Source organism: Penaeus vannamei, chromosome 8 (assembly GCF_042767895.1).
Source record: "Penaeus vannamei isolate JL-2024 chromosome 8, ASM4276789v1, whole genome shotgun sequence".
Lineage (NCBI taxonomy): Eukaryota > Metazoa > Arthropoda > Malacostraca > Decapoda > Penaeidae > Penaeus > Penaeus vannamei.
Window position 1 is genome coordinate 13911953 of NC_091556.1, and position 20000 is coordinate 13931952.

General features: G+C 46.3%; 1 protein-coding gene across 2 annotated transcripts in view; it reads right to left on the bottom strand.

Annotated features, from left to right (window-relative positions):
- LOC113817325 (DBH-like monooxygenase protein 1) overlaps positions 1–20000 on the bottom strand; it is a 452414-nt gene that overhangs the window by 240342 nt on the left and 192072 nt on the right. For both annotated transcript variants that reach the window (XM_070124386.1, XM_070124384.1), the window contains exon 3: positions 6123–6137. The gene's annotated coding sequence lies outside the window, so the exon portion shown is untranslated. The remainder of the gene's footprint in view (positions 1–6122; positions 6138–20000) is intronic.

A 20000-nucleotide genomic window follows, 5' to 3' on the forward strand; every position in this document is an offset into this window, starting at 1 on the left:
TGCGTCTTGGCGCGACTTTCGACATGCGAGCCCCACCCGGACGCTGAATGAATGCAATGGGAGCTTGTGCTTAAAATAAACACTGTTTGCGTGTTCTTTAATGCACAAAAAAAGGATAAACACTCTAAACACATATTCAGATGCATACATATTCACAAACGCACGCTCGCTCTCGCTCTCTCTCTCTCTCTCTCTCTTTCTCTCTCTCTCTCTCTCTCTGTCTCTCTGTCTCTCTCTCTCTCTCTCTCTCTCTCTCTCATACATACACACACACACAAACACACACACACACACACACACACCCACACCCACCCACCCACCCACACACACACACACACACACACACACACACACACACACACACCGCTGGCAAATCACACCCGCATTTCCCTCGCAGTCATGTCTCCTTCCATCGGCAGGCCAAAAAAGAAATGCAAATGACATGACCTCACAGAAGCAAGTCTCACAGAAGCATTAGGGACGAACGTGGAGCTCGAGCCCGAAACTTTAAGTAGGTTGTCGAGGGTCACGCATGATCCCAAAGAGCGCTCACCCCCCATCCCCCCACCCCCCTAGCGCCAACTCTCCTTCCCTCCTCCCCATCCCCTCTTTTCCTCGTCTACTACCACCTCCACCCCCTTTTCTTCTCTCCTTCCCCCCCTTTCATTGCCTACTCCAACTCTATCCCTTTGCTCAAACCTCAATCTCCCTCCCCCTTTTCTCCCCCCTCCCTTTCCTCACTGACTCCCCCACCCCTCCCCACTACTCTTCTCCCCTTCCCCACTTTCCTCGCCAACCCCCCCACACCTCCCCCCTTTTTTTCTCCTTCCCTCCCGATTCCTCGCCTACCCCTCCCCCTTTTCATCCTGCCACACATACTTGGACACGCTCACAGCCTCTGCGTGCTAACAAGCCAATTTGAATACTTACCAAACGCAGAAGTCGGCATAAACACGGCGAAGCATGTACAGTATACTTAAGGGAAGGGGGGGGGGGTGTCGGGCAGGAATGTGCGTGCTCAAAGACTCACACACACACACAAACATTCACGCACACATTTACCCAAAATAAGAACAAAAGACTAACGCGGGGAATAGTAGTTTACCAGACAAAAAAAAGAAAAGAAGAAGAAAAAAAAAGGAAAAGGATAAAACCAAAAGCAAAAAAAGAAGATAAAAAGGACATGATTTAGCACGATTTTGAAATGATCTAAGGAAGGACTCGCTCACTCTGCCTATACTGAGGAAATAACATTTGTTAAATCAAGCGAATCAACGTGTAATTGGACTCCCTCCCCCCACCCCCCTCCCCTCCTCTCGCACCTACTGCCAAGAGAGACTTTTGTACAAGTTTAGCTCCATGTAGCTATTTTGAGTCGTTTTGAGAGAGAGAGAGAGAGAGAGAGAGAGAGAGAGAGAGAGAGAGAGAGAGAGAGAGAGAGAGAGAGAGAGAGAGAGAGAGAGAGAGAGAGCCAAGGAGGGAGAAAGAGGGAGAGGAAGAACGAGGAATGAGAGAGAGATATTAAAGAACAAAAAGAAAAAGAGAAAGAAAGAGAAATACAAAACAAGCCATCAATACTATAAAATAATAATAATAATAATAATACCAAAGGGACCTTACCATATTACCAAATCCACGAGAACCCCGCCGCCTTCTCGCCTCCGCCCCCGAGATCCTACCCCCCCCCCCCATCGCCGCGTCCTCCTCTCGCATTCCCCGCACTCCAAATGCCTTTTCTCAAGTCAGCTTCATCAACGTTATCTCATCAGCCTGTCACGGAGACAGATACCCCCTCCCCCCTCTTCCCTCCGTCCCTCCTTTAGCCCAAACTCCTCCCTCCCCTCCCTCTTTCCCTCCTTTAGCTCAAACTCCTCCCTCCCTTCCCTCTCCTTCCCTTCTTTGGCCCAAACTCCTCCTCCCTCCCCCCCTGCAGTGCCCTCCTATGCTGTGCCCCTTACTTCCTCAAAAGAGGAAGGGGAGAGGAGGAGAGGTGGAGGAGGGGAAAGGGGAGAGGAGGAGAGGTGGAGGAGGGGAAAGGGGAGAGGAGAAGAGAAGGAAGGGGAGGGAAGGCAAGGGCAATGGAGAGAAGGAAGGGGAGGGGAGAGGAGGAGAAAGGGAAGGGAGAAGAGAGGGGGAGGGAAGGCGAGGGGAAAGGAGAGAGGGGTAGGGAAGGGGAAGAAAGGGGGGAGAGGGAGAACGGCGTAGGGGTGACGGACCGAAAAAAAGGCATCCCACGCACAATCTCCCCGTATCTGCGGCTTCAGACGGCGGGGTAAGAGACGCAGAGGTGTGTGTGTGTGAGGAAGGAGGGAGAGGGAGAGGGAGGGAGAGGGAGGGAGAGAGGGAGGGAAGAGGAGGGGGGAGGAGAGGAGGGAGGAGAGGAGGGAGGAGAGAGGAGGGAGGAGAAGAGGAGAGAGAGGAGGGAGGGGGAGGAGGAGGGAGGAGGGAAGAGGAGAGGGAAGAGGAGGGGAGGGAGGAGGAGGAGGAGAGGAAGGAGGGAGAGGGAGAGAGGGAGGGAGAGAGAGAGAGAGAGAGAGAGAGAGAGAGAGAGAGAGAGAGAGAGAGAGAGAGAGAGAGAGAGAGAGAGAGAGAGAGAGAGAGAGAGTGGGAGTGAAAATGAGTGCGTGCATGCGTGTGCGCGTGTGCTGCCGAAAAAAACAACGTAACAGAATCAGCACGAGGAGCGAAAACGAATAAGCGAGACAAACATGGCGGAAGACGCCGAATAACAGGAAACAGGGAGACGAGAATTTATGGCGAAAAGCGGAAGAAGAGATAATAACTTAAAAGAAAGGGGTGGGGGACAAATGCAACGCCGGAATTTAAGAAATGACTTTTTGCAATCGAGAGGAAAAAAGAAAGAGAAAAAAACAGGAAGCTGAAACATTAGTTTGAGGTGGAAAGCAATAATGAAGAAGGCACAGGAGGGCGTGAATGTAATAATGAGGATCTACGCTAATTACCAGAAGTAGAGATGAAGATGACATACGAGAAACGGGAGAGGAAGAGTCGAATTTCAGCTGCAGCGACAAACTCTAACCCACGTGTCCATAACCGAATATATTTACCCACATTGGTATACACGTACGCCTCCCTAAAGATGCACACACACACACACACTCTTTCTTTCTCTCTCTCACACACACACACACTCTTTCTTTCTCTCTCTCACACACAAACACACTCTTTCCCTCTCACTCTCTCACACACACTCTTTCCCTCTCACTCACACACACAGACACAAACACACACACTCTTTCTCTCTCTCACACACACACACACACACACACTTTCTCTCTCTCTCTCTCTCACACACACACACTCTTTCTCTCTCTCTCTCTCTCTCTCTCTCACACACACACACACACACACACACACACACACACACACACACACACACACACACACACACACACACACACACACACACACACACACACACACACACACACACACACACACACACACACACGCAAGCACGGACCCCTTACATGCAAGACACAATTTCACGGCCGAGAACTTTGTCTTGTCGGTCGCGCCGGAACCGGAGTCGGTATTAAGCCCTGGTAATTAAGCTAATCCGCGGCCTCTGGCAATGATGGTCTCCAACGGCCAGTCTCCGTCTCGGGAATGAGGCTGTTCGGTCGTTCTGATAACCTTAAGGGCTTGTTTAAGGGCTTGTTTAACGACATTGCTCGCCGGAAGACAAACGACTGTTCGCGTCCAATGGGTACTTTTGGTCTCATTTTTGAAATACCCTTATGACACTTTCTTTTTTTTTGGGCTTTTTTTTTGGAGGGGGGGGGGGCTTTTTGGGGCTTTTATGTTAGTATAAACAAATAGACGAGCTTCGAATGCGATGTGTCCCGAAGGTTTACGTCTTGTCTAGGGGATGGATAGTAGGTCGCGTGTAACCATGAGAGAGGTCAAGTTGAGAAAAAGAAAGAAAGACAAAATATATAAGTAATTAGGAAAAAAGGAAAAATATTTATCTAATTAGAAATGAAATAAAGAAAAAATATTTATGTAATTAGAAATGAAATAAAGAAAAAAATACACATGTAATTAGAAAAGAAAGAAAAAATACATGCAATTAGAAAAGAAAGAATAAAATACATATGCAATTAGTAAAAAAGAAAGAAAAAAATATATATGTAATTAGAAAAAAGGACTTCCGGAAAGCTTCGCGACCTCGGAGACTCCTTGGGCGCAACGGGCGAGCATCGCGGCATCAAGAGGAACAAAGCGCGGGTTAGAATGGACGCCGTAACACCAACGCCAATTACGTAATAACAATATAATTAGCAGTTCTTGCGATAACCCGCTCTTATAATGAGAATTTGCACCTAGCACGTGTGGCCGCAAATGTTCAATTAACATCTAAACCGCGAAACGCACACAATTTTCCCACGCTGTCCCAAATATTCCCACGGAGTAATGAATCCCTTCCCCCTCCCCCCCTCCACTGTTTCCTATCCCCCTCCCCCTTCCACTGTTTCCTACCCCCTCCTTCCCCTTCCCCTCCCCCTCTACTGTTTCCTATCCCCCTCCTTCCCCTTCCCCCTCCCCCCTTCCACTGTTTCCTATCCCCCTCCTTCCCTTTCCCCCCTCCCCTCCACTGTTTCCTATCCCCCTCCTTCCCCTTCCCCCTCCCCCCTCCACTGTTTCCTATCCCCCTCCCCCTTCCACTGTTTTCTATCCCCTTCCTTCCCCTTCCCCCTCCCCCTCCACTGTTTCCTATCCCCCTCCTTCCCCTTCCCCCTCCCCCTCCACTGTTTCCTATCCCGCTCCTTCCCCTTCCCCCTCCCCCCTCCACTGTTTCCTATCCCCCTCCTTCCCTTCCCCCTCCCCCCCTCCACTGTTTCCTATCCCCCTCCTTCCCCTTCCCCCTCCCCCCTCCACTGTTTCCTATCCCCCTCCTTCCCCTTCCCCCCTTCCACTGTTTCCTATCCCCCTCCTTCCCCTTCCCCCTCCCCCTTCCACTGTTTCCTATCCCCCTCCTTCCCTTCCCCCTCCCCCTCCACTGTTTCTTATCCCCCTCCTTCCCCTTCCCCCCTCCCCCCCTCCACTGTTTCCTATCCCCCCCCTTCCCTTCCCCCCTCCCACTGTTTCCTACCCCCCTCCTTCCCCTTCCCCACCACCCCACCCCCTTCCACTGTTTCCTACCCCCCCTCCTTCTCCTTCTCCACCACCTCCTCCCCCCATCCACTGTTTCCTACCCCCCCCTCCTCCTCTTTTACCCCGACTTCACGCCCTCCGCTCCCCTCTCCCTTTCCGGCAAACACAGTGGGCAATTTTAGCAGCTGGCAAAAATGATTCCCACTGCGAGAGGCATTTTCTCACCCGCTAAGCTATTTCACCTTCAGTTACGCTACTTCCACGACTAGTAAGCTATTTTCTCGGCGAGTGAGCTCTTTCTTGGCCTTCTCGCGCACAGAGACACACGCACTGGAGAAGGAGAGTGGGAGGGGATGGAAGGAATGATGGAGGGAAGGGGGGTGGGGTGAAGAACGAGGGAGACAGAAAAAGGAGAAGGATGAAGAGCGAAATGAGATGAGAAATGAGAGAGAAATGAAAGAGAGAGAGAGAAATGAAAGAGAGAGAGAAAATGAATGATAGAGGGATTGGGCGAGAGAGAGAGAGAGAGAAAAAGAGAGAGAGAGAGAGAGAGAGAGAGAGAGAGAGAGAGAGAGAGAGAGAGAGAGAGAGAAAGAAAGAAAGAAAGAAAGAAAGAAAGAAAGAAAGAAAGAAAGAAAGAAAGAAAGCAAGAAAGAAAGAGAGAGAGAGAGAGAGAGAGAGAGAGAGAAAACGAAAATGAGAAAGAGAAAATTAATGATAGATGGATTGGGAGACAGACATATGAGTAGACATAACGACAGAGAGAGACAGACAGACAGGTATGGGCAAATACCTATATCCACAGAAATATGGACAGGTATGCAGATAGGCAGATGCACAGATAGGGTGGTAGACAGACAGGCAAAACCAGATGATAGATGTGCCTCAGAATTTCCCGACAATGCTATCGGGTTTGCTAATAGTGCAAGGAGATTGAAATATACTTTTTTTTTCTTGAATACTATACCTAAGAGACTCGATTTCACAGTTTCTTCAGTTCTTACCCGTCGTCACGCCCACTGAAAAAGAGAGAAATAAACTTAAACATAAGAAGAACATGTCAGATTTTTCGAGAGAAAAAAAAGAAAAAAGGGGATTTTTTTTTTATACCATCTCATATTTTTTTCGAAATAAGAAAGACGAAGCAGAATAAAAAAAAATAAAAAATAGTCATAACCACCCGAACCATTTTCCAGCCAAGGATCCAATTTCCCCCAACAAATTACAAGCTTTCTACCAAGTATGCCATTTCCCTAAACCTCCCTCCCCCCTCCCCTATGCCCCCTAGCAACCCCTCTTCTCTCCCTACAACACCCCTCCCTTTTCCTCCTAACAACCTCTATCCTTTCTCCCTACAACCCTTCCTCCCCTGCCAGCAACCCCTTCTTCTCTCCCTACAACCCCCTCCCCTTCCCTCCCCTGCCACAACCCCTTCCTCTTTCCCTACAACCCCGCCTCCCCTCCCCTCCCCTGCCAACAACCCCTCTACTCTCTCCCTGCAACCCTCCACCTCCCGTCCCCTCCCTACACCCCTCTTCTCCCTCCCTCCAGCCCCCCCTCCCCCAACCTACCTTCCCCGACAAATAATAGCCAACAGTGGCGGGAAACAGCCAGAACGGGCGGAGGCGTGGCGTAATAATCACGTATTCATAGCCAAAAAGTGAAACCCGGACGGCTAATTTCCGCCAAGGATCTGGCTCGCGGTCTTTTATGATTTGATTGTCGAGGATGGGGATGTAGGGGGAAGGGGAGGGGGTATGTTTCGTGGGGGAGGGAGGGGGAAGGAGGGCAAGGGGGTGGGGTATGTTTCGTGGGGACAGGAGGGGGAAGAGGGGTGGGGTATGTTTCGTGGGGAGGGAAGGGGAAGGAGGGCAGGGGTTGGGGTATGTTTCGTGGGGGGAGGGAGGGGGAAGGGGGGCAGAGGGTAAGGGGGTGGGGTATGCTTCGTGGGGAGGGGAGGCAGGGGGAGAAGGAAAGAGGGTGGGGGAGGGTTTCCTAGGCCTGCGTTTTATCGTAATTTCATTTTTTCCTTCTGTAATTTCCCTGTCCCTTTCCCCTTTTCCTTTCCCTCCCCTCCCCTCCCCTTCCCCAACCCCTCCCCGGTTTTAATTTTTCGTTAGCTCATTTTTCTCTCTTTCTCTAGAATTCATTTTAAGATCTCCATTTTTGTGCGGATGTTAATAGGATTTTGAGTTTTTTTTTCTCTCTTCCATAATCCTGTTTTCCTCCTTGGATATCAAAACCATCCCACTGCTGTTGTTTGCTTTGTTTTCTACACTGTTTGTTCCATTTTGCTTGTAATTTCTTACTTGTCTTACATCACAAACAACTATAAATATATTTGTTTGTTCCATTTTGTTTATAACTTCTTACTTGTTTTACATCACGAACAACTATTTATTTATTATCAATCAGCAAATCTTTTTGTTCTCTTTCTCTCTCTCTCTCTCTCTCTCTCTCTCTCTCTCTCTCTCTCTCTCTCTTCTCTCTCTCTCTTCTCTCTTCTCTCTTCTCTCTTCTCTCTTTTTTTTTTTTTTTTTTTTTTTTGCACGAAGTTCTGCCGCCGCCTCTTCGTTCTCCAAATCATTAGACAGGAAAAAGAGTTCTTCTGAGGGGAATCTACGTCGAAGAACATCTAATCAAAATATTCATAGATCTCAGAGAGGCGATGCCGACAGTCTTCGCAGGCCTTCCGTTGGTAGAGAGGCATCGTCGTAGTGGGTCTATAGATGGGGTCTCTCTTACCCCTCGTCTTTATTTTTATTTCTTCGCTCTTCCTTTCTTTTTGCTCTTGTGTTTCTCGTTTCTTTGTTTTCTTTTTGATATTTTTTTCGACTTCTAGCTATCTCGCTCTCGTTTTCTATCTAATTCTATTTCTTTTTTTTTCTCTTTCTCTTTCTTTCTTTCTTCCTCTCCCTCTCTCTCTCTCTCTCTCTCTCTCTCTCTCTCTCTCTCTCTCTCTCTCTCCCGTCTCTCTCTCTCTCTCTCTCTCTCTCTCTCTCTCCCTTCCTTCCTCCTTCCTTTTTCTTTCTCCCTCCCTTCCTCCCTCTCCCTCTCCCTCTCCCTCTCCCTCTCCCTCTCCCTCTCCCTCCTTCTCCTTCTCGCTCCCTCCCTTTCTCTTTCCCTCCCTCTCTTCCTCCCTCCTTCTCTCTTCCTCTCCCTCTCCCTCGTTGATCTGTCATAGAAGCCACACGAGCAGAAATATAATGAATAGACAATTAAGACCAACTTGTAGGTTCTCTCTTAAGCATTTATCAAAAGCCTTCTGTCTTTGCAAACTGTAAAGGAACGCAGAATGCAAGACTTAAAGCAATCCGAAAGAGGTAAAAATAAGAAAACGAAAAAGAAAATGATGAGGGAGAGAACGCGAAGATAAGGAAGAGAGAGGGCGTAGAGGAAAATGAGTAAAAAAGAAAAGGAGAAAGCGAAGAATGAAAGACTTAAAGCATAGCGGAAGAGGTAAAATTAAGAAAACGAAAAAGAAAATTATGAGAGAGAGAACGCGAAGATAAGGAAGAGAGAGGAAGTAGACGAAAATGAGTAAAAAGGAAAAGGAGAAAGTGCAGAATGAGAGATTATAAGCAATCAGAAAGAGGTAAAGAAAACGAAAAAGAAAATTATGAGAGAGAGAACGCGAAGATAAGGAAGAGAGGGGAAGCAGAGGAAAAAAGCGTAAAAGGGAAAAGGAGAAAGCAAAGAATGGGAGATTAAAAGCATTCCGAAAGAGGTAAAATTAAGAAAACGAAAAAGAAAATTATGAGAGAGAGAGAGAGAAGGTGAAGATTTGAAAAAACGAGTAGACGAATGAGTGAAAAAGAAAAGGAGAAAGCGAAGAATGAAAGAGTAAAAGCAAACCGAAATAAGAAAAATTAAGAACTCGAAAAAAATATAGACACAGAACATGAAGAAAAGGAAAAGAGAGGAAGTAGAGGGAAAATGAGTAAAAAGGAAAAAGGAGAAAACACAAAATGGAAGACTTAAAGCAGACCGAAAGAGGAAAAATCAAGAAAATGAAGAGAGAGAGAGAGAGAACGTGAAGATATGAAAGAGAGAGTAAGTAGAGGATGGAGTGAAAAGGAAAAAAAAAAAAAAACGAAATTAAGGAAACGAAAAGGAAAGCGTTTTTTGTAAAGAAGATGAAAAAGGAAATATGGCGAAGAAACATAAGAAAATGAAGACAAAGACAACGGTAAAAGGGAAAGGAAAATAAAATAGAAAAAGAAAGAAAAGATACTAGAAAAAAAAAACATGAAGATGAAGAAGTAAAAGAGGAAAACGAAACCATAAAAGAAAACATAGAAATTAAAAAAGAAGAAAATTAATAAGAAAGAAAAGAAAATGAAGAAGAGGAGGGGGGATGAAAGAAAAAGGAAAAAAGAAAGAAAGAAAGAAGAAGGAACAATAAAAAGAGGAAGAAGATAGAATAATAAAAATATGAACAATAATAATAATAATCAAAAGCAGGGGAAGTAGAAAGAATAATAATAAAAGAGGAATAAGAAGAAAAAAGAACTATAAAAAGAAGAAGAAAGAATAATAATACAAGAAGAAGAAGAAAGAATAATAAAAAAGAAGAGTAAGAAGAATGAATGATAAAAAAGAAGAGGAAGGAAAAGAAAGTAAGTATAATAAAAATTAAAAGGAAGAAGAAGAAAGAATAACAAAAGATCAACAAGAAAGAGCAATAAAAACGAAAAGGAAGAAGAAAAAAAAGGAATAACAAAAATGAGAAAGACCCAGAAGAAGGGAGGGGCCGCACTTCGTTAGGGCGCCGTGAGCAGCGTTTCGGACAATGCTTCATACACGCCGAACACAAACAACCAGCGCCATTTAACTTTTCCAGCGTCATAGAAAAGCGACACAAAAAGAGAACGAGGGTCTCTTTGCCAGCGAGCGCGGGATATTCTAATGGATTTTTGAATGTTTCTGAAGGGCCGAGTCGTCTACGGCACCCCGCGCCCGCTCGCTTCCTTCCTTCCTCTTCTTTCTCTTCCTTCCTTCTCCCTCCTTCTTCTTCTTCTGGTCTTCTGTCCTTGCCTCTTTCTTCTCTTTTCTTTTCTTTTACTGTTGCCTCCTCCTCATTTTTCTTCCCTCTTACTCCTGTCTTCTCTTCCCTTCTTCCTCCTCCTTCTCCCTTTCTGCTGGTGCCTCCCTCGTCCCTCGTCCTTCCTCCTTTCTCCATCCGCCTTCTCCTTCTTCTTCTTCTTCTTCTTCTTCTTCTTCTTCCTCCTCCTTCTCCTTCCTCCTCCTCCTCCGCCTTCCTCCTCCTCCCTCCTTCCTCTTCCTTCATCCTCCTCCCTCCTACACCCTTCCCCCCGTCAAAAAGAAAACGAAAAGGAGAGAAAGAAAGAGAGAAAAAAAATCTTTAACGTTTAGAGACAAAATTCTTTGATGTTTCGAATGCGTTAAAACACAAGCTATTCACTAACATATCCGACGTATACACACACGCTAGTCATAACCCAAAATGTTGAATGCTGTTGAATGCACAAGTTACGTGTGTTCAACATTATCTATTCATGAACACTGCAGTCTCCTCCTCCTCCCCCTAACCCCCCTTTTCTTCTTCTTCCTTCTTCTTCTCCTCCTCTCTAACCTTCTCCTACTCTTCCTTCTTCTCCTCCTTCTCCTCCTACTCTTTCTTACTTCTCCTTCTCCCTAACCTCCTCCTACTCTTCCTTCTTCTAATTTTCCTCTCCTTAGTCCTTATTCTTCTCTTTCTCCCTCTCCCCTCTTCCGTGGTTTACTTCTCTTCCTTCTCCTCCCCTCACTCCTCATATTTTTCCTGCTTCTTTTCCTTCTTCCCCTTCTCCTTCTCCTGTTTCTCTTGCTCCTCCTGATCATCCTGCTCCGCCCTCTCCCTCGTCTTCTCCTCCTCTTTCACCTTTTCTATCCTCCCACGCAAGGGTACGACCCCCCCCCCCCCTGCGACGACTGTACACGAAGGCTTAGGGTAAGAACCTTCCCGCTTCGACTGATGGTGATGATGTTGATTTTGATGATTGTAGGAGTGATGGTGATGGTGATTGTGGTAATGATGATGATGGTGGTGATGATTGCGGTAGTGATGGTGATGGTGATGATGATTGCGGTAGTGATGATGATGGTGATGGTGATTGTGGTAGTGATGATGATTGAGGTAGTGATGGTGATGATGATTGTGGTAGTAATGGTGATGATGGTAGCATTAACAATAAGAGGAATAGAAATAATAAGAATAATGATGATGATTATAATGATAACCGTCGGAATGATAGTGATAACAATAAAAGAATCAACAGTAACAACAGTAATAATAATGATAATAATGACCATAATGATAAAAGTAACAACAACAATAATAGTAATAAAAATAGCAATAACAATAATAATGCTAATGATAATAATAATAACATAACAGTAATAACGATAATAACAAATATAACGAAAATAATTAAACCAATAACAAATAACAAAACAACAAGTAATATAAAACATCTTTTGCAACTATTCTTCTTCCTTCTATCTCGCCCTCACCTTCCTATCTATCTTCCTCAAGCCGAGATAGTCAAGTCGTACTCGAGGCGGGGAGCTACGAGTACGACTTGACTAGACCTCTTCCTTCACACTAAATGCTCGGGTATAATGACCTAGGTTTACTTCCTCTTCCTGCTCCCTCTCCGTAAAAAGGAAGAAGGGGAAATGAAGATAAAGGGGAAGAAGAGAGAAAAAAGGTAAGAATCCATATAAGGCAAAGACGAAGATGGAAATAGAAGTAAGCTAAATCAGAAAAAAAATAAAACAATATAAGAAGGAGAAGGATAATGAAGAAAGAGAAGGGTAAGAAAATAAAACAAGAAGAAGGAGAAGAGACTGAAGAAGGATGAGAAGGATAATGAAGAAAGAGGAGGATAAGAAAATAAAACAGAGAGAGGAAGAGAAGAAAATGAAAAAGGATAAGAACGATAAGAAAGAAAAATAAAAAAGACGAAAACTGGGAAGAAGAGAGGGAATGTGAGAGAGGAGAGAGTGGGTGGGATGGGAGGAAGGAAAGTGGGTAGAGGGCGGGAGGATGGAGAGAGAAGGGAGAAGATGATGATGGAGTAGAGGAGAAGAGGAGAGAGAGAGAGAAAGGTGGAAAGAGGGAAGGAGAGGGAGATGGAGAGAGAGAGGGAGGGAGGGAGGCAGGGAGGCAGAGATGCAGAGATGCAGAGAGAGAGAGAGAGAGAGAGAGAGAGAGAGAGAGAGAGAGAGAGAGAGAGAGAGAGAGAAAGAGAGAGAGAAAGAGAGAGAGAGACAGACAGACAGACAGACCGACAGAGACAAACAGACAGACAGACAGACTGCTTATTCCACCCTCGGCGATCACAAGCCATTTCAAGCCTGGCATTCCTCTTGCAATCTTTCTCAACCATTAAGCATTTTCTCCCTTTCATTGCAACGAACAGGCTTGATCTTTATAAATAACACGCTTGATTTTTACAGCGAAGAAGCTTGCGTCTAATACCAAATGCGCTTATCATTTATTCTCTCTTCCCATCTTTATCTTATTTATTCATTTTTCCTTCTTTCTTTCTTTTTTCTTTTTCTTCTTCTTCACCTCCTTTAATCTTTTTTTTCGTAAATTTTACATTTTCCACTTCACTCTCACCTAATTTATATCCCATCTTTCTTTCTCTTTCTCTTTCATCGTCCTTTTTTCTCCCTATTTTTTCTCTCGTTCTCCCTCTCTCCCCTCCTCCTCATATTATCCTCCTCCCTCCCCCTCCCCTCCCGCTCTCTCTCTCTCTCTCTCTCTCTCTCTCTCTCTCTCTCTCTCTCTCTCTCTCTCTCTCTCTCTCTCTCTCTCTCTCTCTCTCTCTCTCTCTCTCCCTCCTCCTCATAATCTCCTCCCTCCCCCTCCCTCCCTCTCTCGTTTCTCTCTCTCTCTCTCTCTCTCTCTCTCCTCCTCTCTCCTCCTCCTCATATTCTCCTCCCTCCCTCACCATTTACAAGATTTCTTTTCTAATCTTTTATCCTCGTTCATTTGCCATTCTGTCTTTTTCCTGCCTATGCCTTTCAAGTAACGCATTTAGTCCTTTGAGGTTTTCTAAAGGTTGCCTTCTCGAGATTACATTCTTCTGAGATTTTTAAACGGGGGGGGGGGGGAGGTGAGGAGAGGGGGGGGGGAGAGGGAGGGTTGTTCCGTCTTTTCAGTTGGTGTGTATGTGTTGTCTCCTTTTTTTGTGGGTGTCTGTTTGTCCGTCCGGATGTTTGTGAGCGGGTACTTTATCTGTTTCATTTTGTGTTTTATGTGTGTTTTGTCTGTTTGTGTGTGTGTGTGTGTGTGTGTGTGTGTGTGTGTGTGTGTGTGTGTGTGTGTGTGTGTGTGTGTGTGTGTGTGTGTGTGTGTGTGTGTGTGTGTGTGTGTGTCTTTCTCTTTATCTCTCTCTTTATCTCTCTATCTCTCTCTCTCTTTATCTCTCTATCTCTCTCTCTCTCTTTATCTCTCTCTCTCTCTCTCTTTATCTCTATATCTCTCTCTCTCTTTATCTCTCTATCTCTCTCTTCCTCGCTCTCTCTCTCTCCCTCCCCATCTCTCCCCCAAATTGTTTATCATCATCCTCTTCTGCACTGCGCTCCGTCTATCCTATTCATCTCTGTCTATCCACCAATCAACCTAATTCTTTCAGCTCCCCTTTCTCATCCTCCTCTCGCCCATTCCTCTCTCCCATATTTCACATCACAACCTTTTTTTTTCTCGCTCTATGTCGGCCATTCTAGCTACAGATAGCCCCCCATTATATGAATCAGGTAAAATCTATCTATATGTGCGTACTCGGTCAAGAGCAAAAATACGTACACATTCAAAGGACTGTACCCCCCCCCCTCGCCCCCGCCCCCTTTAACTTACACACAAAAAAATAAACAGAGACAGAATAAAAAGAAAAAGAAAAAAATAAAAAAACATGTATTTACTCTCAAAAAAGCCAACAAAACCAGGATTATTTTTTTGCTTATTGGAAGATGGGCCTAACGACACCATCAATATGGCTCACTTCCCTATGCTTTTGTAATGGTCCCATAGCCATTAACCGCTGAGTAATACTTTATACGCTGCTTTACCTACAAGGCGGGGGTCACTGATTAGCATTTTTACGTCGGCTAATGAGATTCATTATTTCATAATATTTGGTAATAACAATCAGCTGGTATTGATGAAGCTCCTGGGGACCATTCCCCTTAATGCGAATGTTAGAGCCTTTTATGAAGCTTTCTGGAGCTCTTTTTTGTTTGGTTATTGTCCCTGTACGTGAATAATTTCAGAGTCCGTGCCGGGGATATTAGAAATAAAAAATGAAAAACTAGCTCATTCATTCGAGGCGGGTTCATATGCGCTGCAGGAAAAAATTGCAATTACACAATCAACCTTTTCGGCAAACACAGGTGAGCGCACACACACAGGCACACGTATACACACACGCGCGCGCGCGCGCTCGCACACACACATACACAAACACACACACACACACATATATATGTGTGTGTTCATGTGTGCAAATATATATATATATATATATATATATATATATATATATATATATATATATATATATATATACATTACACATACTCACACACACACACACACACACACACACTGTATATCATCCCCTACCTACACTGATACACACACATTAACACAAAATACACACAAACAGACCCACGAGCTAACACACGCACGCACGCACACGCATTAACATACTCACACGTAAATCACCTTGAATTCAATTACATGTCCCTTACTTGAAATCCCAGAATGAGGTCTGATAAGCGAAGTACAAGAGCCAGTGCCATTACAATACATCAGGATACGATATATGGCACCGTGTGGTGGCACCGAGCGACGACCCCACAAAAGCGATGCGTGGCACTCCATCGCCTTCCTCCCCCCCCCACTCCCCCTTACTCCTACCCCCTCCCCCCTCTTCCCGACTCGCATCCCATCCCTCCTCCTCCCCCGTTCGATCCCTTGCCCCCCCCCCACCCCGCCCTCCCCTCTCACCTGCCCCCTATCCACCTCCCCATCCCCCTGAACCATTGCTCCCCTGTCCCTCCCCTGTGACCCATTTCTCCCCTACTCCCCTCCCCATTCCCTCTGCCCCAGCAACCCTCCCCCATTCCCACTCCTCCCCTAGTCCTCCCTCTCCCATTCCCCCCTCCTTCCCAACCCTCCCCATTCCCCCCTCCGCCCCAACCCTCCCCATCCTCCTCTAATCCCCCAACCCTCCCCCATCCCCCCTCCTCCCACCTCCCCCCCACCGCCTATCCCCACCGCCCAAGCAGCCCCTCGGGTGTCGGTCGGGCCAGGCGATGGGCGGCGATTAAGCGCTGATGATCGACGTGTGCGCGCGGGCGTGTGTGTGCGCGAGTGTGTTTGTTATAAAAGTGATGGCTCGTTATGGGCGGGGGGTGAGAGGAGGCGGCCGTTCGTGTGATTTAGGGGACGCTCGGGGGCGCGGCGGCCGCCCATATGTCTTTCTCTGGTTTCCGTTCGCCTGTTGTTCATCAAGGCTCTTGCCCGTTGCATTTCTGTTGCATTGCTGTTGCATTTATTTGTTGCGTCTCTCCTCCTCTGCTTCTGTGTCCACATTCGTCTAAGCTTTTTTTTCATTCATTTTTCTTGCTCTTCCAACTGTACACTTTCTCTCCTTGTGCTTTCTCCTCTCTTATTATCCTTCTCCTCTTATCATCTCATCTCTCTCTTCCATTCTCATTTCTTCTTATGAAAAACACTCCTCACCCTAAGCTTTTTTTTTCTTTTACTATCTCTCTCCTCGCTGTCTTCTTCTCGAATTTCTTCCGGTTTTCTTCCCTCCTCCCTTCCGCCTCAGCTTCTCATCATCGTTTATCTTTCTCTTCCTCAATTTCTCATATTCTCTTTCTCTATTCAACGTTTGTCTTTCCTCTCTTCTTACCTTCTTCTCCTTTCATTCCTTCTCTTCGCTCCCTCTTTCTTTTTCTCTATCCGTATCTCTTATTTCCTCTCTCTTCATCTCTTTCCCACACCTCTTCCCTCTTTCGCTTTCCCTCAGTTTCTCTTTTCCTCCTCTTAAACCCCTTCTTATTGCCTCTTTCTTCTCTTTTCCTTCCTTACAACGTTCATTCTTTCCTCTTTCCTCCCATTCTCCTTGTATTCTTTGTTTCTCAATTTTTCACCTTCTCCCTCTGCCTCTCTCTTCTTCCTTCCGATCTCTTCTTCTTTCCTTCTCACACCCCTTCCTCTTTCCTCTCTCTTCTCCTTCATCTCCTCATTATCCTCCTTCCTCTTTCCACACCTTCTCGCATTCCTTCTTTTTCATCGTTTCTTGTCTTCTATTTGTCTTCTCTTCCTTCCTCAATTCTCTTCCTTCGCGCCCCCTCTTTCTCATCTCCTCTTCCCTCACTTTCTCCCTTTTCCTTGCATCTCTTACTCTTTCCTCCTCCCCGCAACCCCTTCCTTCCTCCTTACCTATCTTACTCTTTCCTTTTCCCTGGTATTCCCCCTCGCTTTCTCCTCGCATCCCTCTCCACCCCTCTTCCCCTCACCTTCTCCTCCTCTCATCCCTTCCTCTTCTCTCTCTCTCTCTCTCTCGCATCTCCCCTCACTTTCTCCTCCTTTCGTCCCCCCTCATCCCTCTCCCCTCACTGTCTCCTTCTATCATCCCTTCCTCTTCCCTCTTCCCTCTCTCCTCTTTTCCTCTTCTCTCTCCCCTCACTTTCCCATCCTCTCGTCTCCCTTAGTCCCTCTCTCCTCACTTTCTCCTCCTCTCGTCCATCTCTCCTCACGTTCTCCTCCTCTCGTCTCCACTAGTCCCCCTCTCCTCACTTTCTCCTCTTGTCCCCCACATCCCTCTCCCCTCACTTTCTAATCCTCTCTTCCCTTCCTCTTCTCGCCCCCCCATCCCTCTCCTCACTTTCTAATCCTCCCATCCCTTCCTCTTCTCTCTCCCCCATCCCTCTCCCCTCACTTTCTAATCCTCCCATCCCTTCCTCTTCTCTCTCCCCTCACTTTCTAATCCTCTCATCCCTTCCTCTTCTCGCCCCCCATCCCTCTCCCCTCACTTTCTAATCCTCTCTTCCCTTCCTCTTCTCGCCCCCATCCCTCTCCCTTCACTTTCTAATCCTCCCATCCCTTCCTCTTCTCCCTCCCCTCACTTTCTAATCCTCCCATCCCTTCCTCTTCTCTCTCCCCTCACTTTCTAATCCTCTCATCCCTTCCTCTTCTCTCTTTCTCTTCCTCCTCTCGAACAGCGTTGCCCATAAGTTCCCCTGGCGGCCATTACATTTTCGGGACCACATTTCCCTCCCCACCCCCCTTTTTTTCTCTTTCTCCCTTTTCTATTTCTTTAAAGAAAATGTCGAAAGAAGCAAAATGGCCGGCCAACACAATTGTTATTGCTAGGTCTCTTTTGCTATTTCTCTTTCGGTTTCTTTTACATTTTTTTCTTTTCTCGTGTTTTATCTTTCTCTCTTTTTTCATTTTGTTTGTCCATCTCTCCATCTATGTCTGTTTCTTTTTTTTATTCTCTCTCTCTCTCTTTCTTTCGTTTATTCTATTTCTCCTTATCTTCTGTTATCCTATATTTTTCTTCTCACTATTTCGCTTTTATTTCTCTGTCGTGTTGGCTTCTCCCTTCCCCCCTTTTACTTTTACTGTTCCCTTCGCGTTCTTCTTTTTCTATGTTCTTTATTGCCTTCCAATCTTTCTCTATTCCCTTCAAGCCTTTCATTTCTTTTCTTCTGCCTTTTCTCTTCTCTCCACCATCTTTTTATTTTTCATTTTTCATTTTATTTAATTTATTAGTATCATTTTTGGGGTCTCCTTGGTGTCTGAGAACTTATTCTAGTCTTTATTTTATTTGTTTCACTTCTTCTTTCTCCTGGTTTCTTCCTTCCTCTTTCCTTATGTAATTCTGAATCTCTCTCTCTCTCTCTCTCTCTCTCTCTGGGTGCGTCTGCCCTCCGTCTCTCTTCTTGCATTCTCGCTTTTTCTTTCTCTCTCTCCTTCCCCCCCTTTCCCTTTATCCTCCCCCCCCTCTCTCTCTCCCCTTCCCTCTCCCCCTTCCCTCTCCCCCCTTCTCTCTTTCTCTCCCTCTCCTCGCTTTCCTTTTCTACCTTTCACCGGCCCCCTCCCTTTCTCTCTCTCTCTCTCTCTATCTATCTCTCTCTCTCTCTCTTCTCTCTCTCTCTCCCCTCTCTCTCTCTCTTTCACCCTCTCTCTCTCTCTCTCTCTCTCTCACCCTCTCTCTCTCTCTCACCCTCTCTCTCTCTCTCTCCCCTTCTCCCTCGCTCTCCTTCTCTCTCTTTCACCCTCTCTCTCTCTCTCTCTTTCTCTCTCCCTCTCGCTGCTCGAGGTCAATCGGCGAGCCCCGGTGCATGCAAATGGCAGGTTCCAACAAGTCTTTCCTTGACATATTTTCAGCAAAAGGAAAGAGAAAGGAATTGGACGATAAAAATCCATTAGATGAACATGTTAACTTCGCTACATCTGTTCCCGGGATTGATTTCTTATCCTTGGTTGGCGGTTCTTATCGGTGTTCTTCTCTTCGGTTCTTTTCTCTTCTCTCTTTATCTTTCTTTCTTTCTTTTTTCCCTTTTTCTGTCTGTCTCCCCCCCCCCTCTCTTTCTCTCTTAAACTCCCTCTCCTTCTCTCCCTCTCTCTCTCTCCCTCTCCCTTTCCTTCTCACTTTCCGTCTCTCTCTCCCTCTCCTCCTTCCTCTCTCTTCCTGCTTCTTTCTTTCCATCTCCCTCTTTCTCGGTAGGATATAAACGCTCATAACGTCATCCTTTACAAATTTATATGCACATGGATACTTACACACATACACATACATAAAGACAGTTTAGTTTATACATATATGCATGTGTGTGTTTGTGTTTGCATGTGAATGTATTTGTGGACGTGTATATTTATACATTCACATACACTTTTCTCTTTTTCTTTCCCTCTGTCCCTTCCCTCTCCACTAATTTTATAGCTTCTTCTCCCTCTTCGTTTCCTTTGCTCTCGGTTTCTCACCATTTTTACTCCTCCCCCCTCCTACACCTTTTTATTCTTGTCCTTTCTCTCGACCTCTCTCTCCCTTCCTCCATCTTTTTTTTCATTCATGCATATTCTCTCCCCTTCTTCCCTGCTCTTTTTCCTTCTCACTCCCATCTTCTCCTCCCACCCTCTCCCCTCCATCTCTTTCTCCTCTTCCTCCTCCTTTTCTGCTTCTCCTTTATTTATTTCACTTTCCTCCCCCCTCCTTTCCTCTACATCTCTTCTTCCTCCCTCGGTCTCCTTCCTCTTCCACCCTCCCGCTCCATCACTTTCTCTCTCTCCCCTCCATCTATTTTTCCGTTTCCCTGCACCTTTTTTCTCTTCTTCCTCCTCCTCCTCCTCCTCTCCTCCGCCCTTCATCTCCCTCCCTCCCTCCGCTTCTTTTTCTCCCCCATCTCCTCCTCCCTCTCCTTACACCCCCCCCCGTATTTCCCTGCACCTTCTTCTTCTCCTCCTCTCCTCCGCCCTTCATCTCCTTCCCTTCCCCAGCCTCTTTTTTCTCCCCCAGCCCCTCCTCCCTCTCCTTCCCCCCCTCCCCTATTTCCCCGAAGTCCCAGGGCCTCGAAGGGAGAGGAAAATCCCCGGTCCCGAGCCAGGCCGGTTCAGTGTCGCGATGACCCCCGCCTGACACGTCTATTCAGCGCCGTCATCGCTAATGGCCCGGACTCGGACGGTAAAAGAAATATCAAACAGAAATCTTATCAGTCGGAGAAGTCAATAAGCCTCATTCCCGTAATAGGATTCCCCAAAACACTCGCCTCTATTGAGAGCGGGCTTAAGGGTCCGCATCCGGTGCTAGCCCAGGCAAACAGCGCGAGACACTGCCCTGAATGAGAGC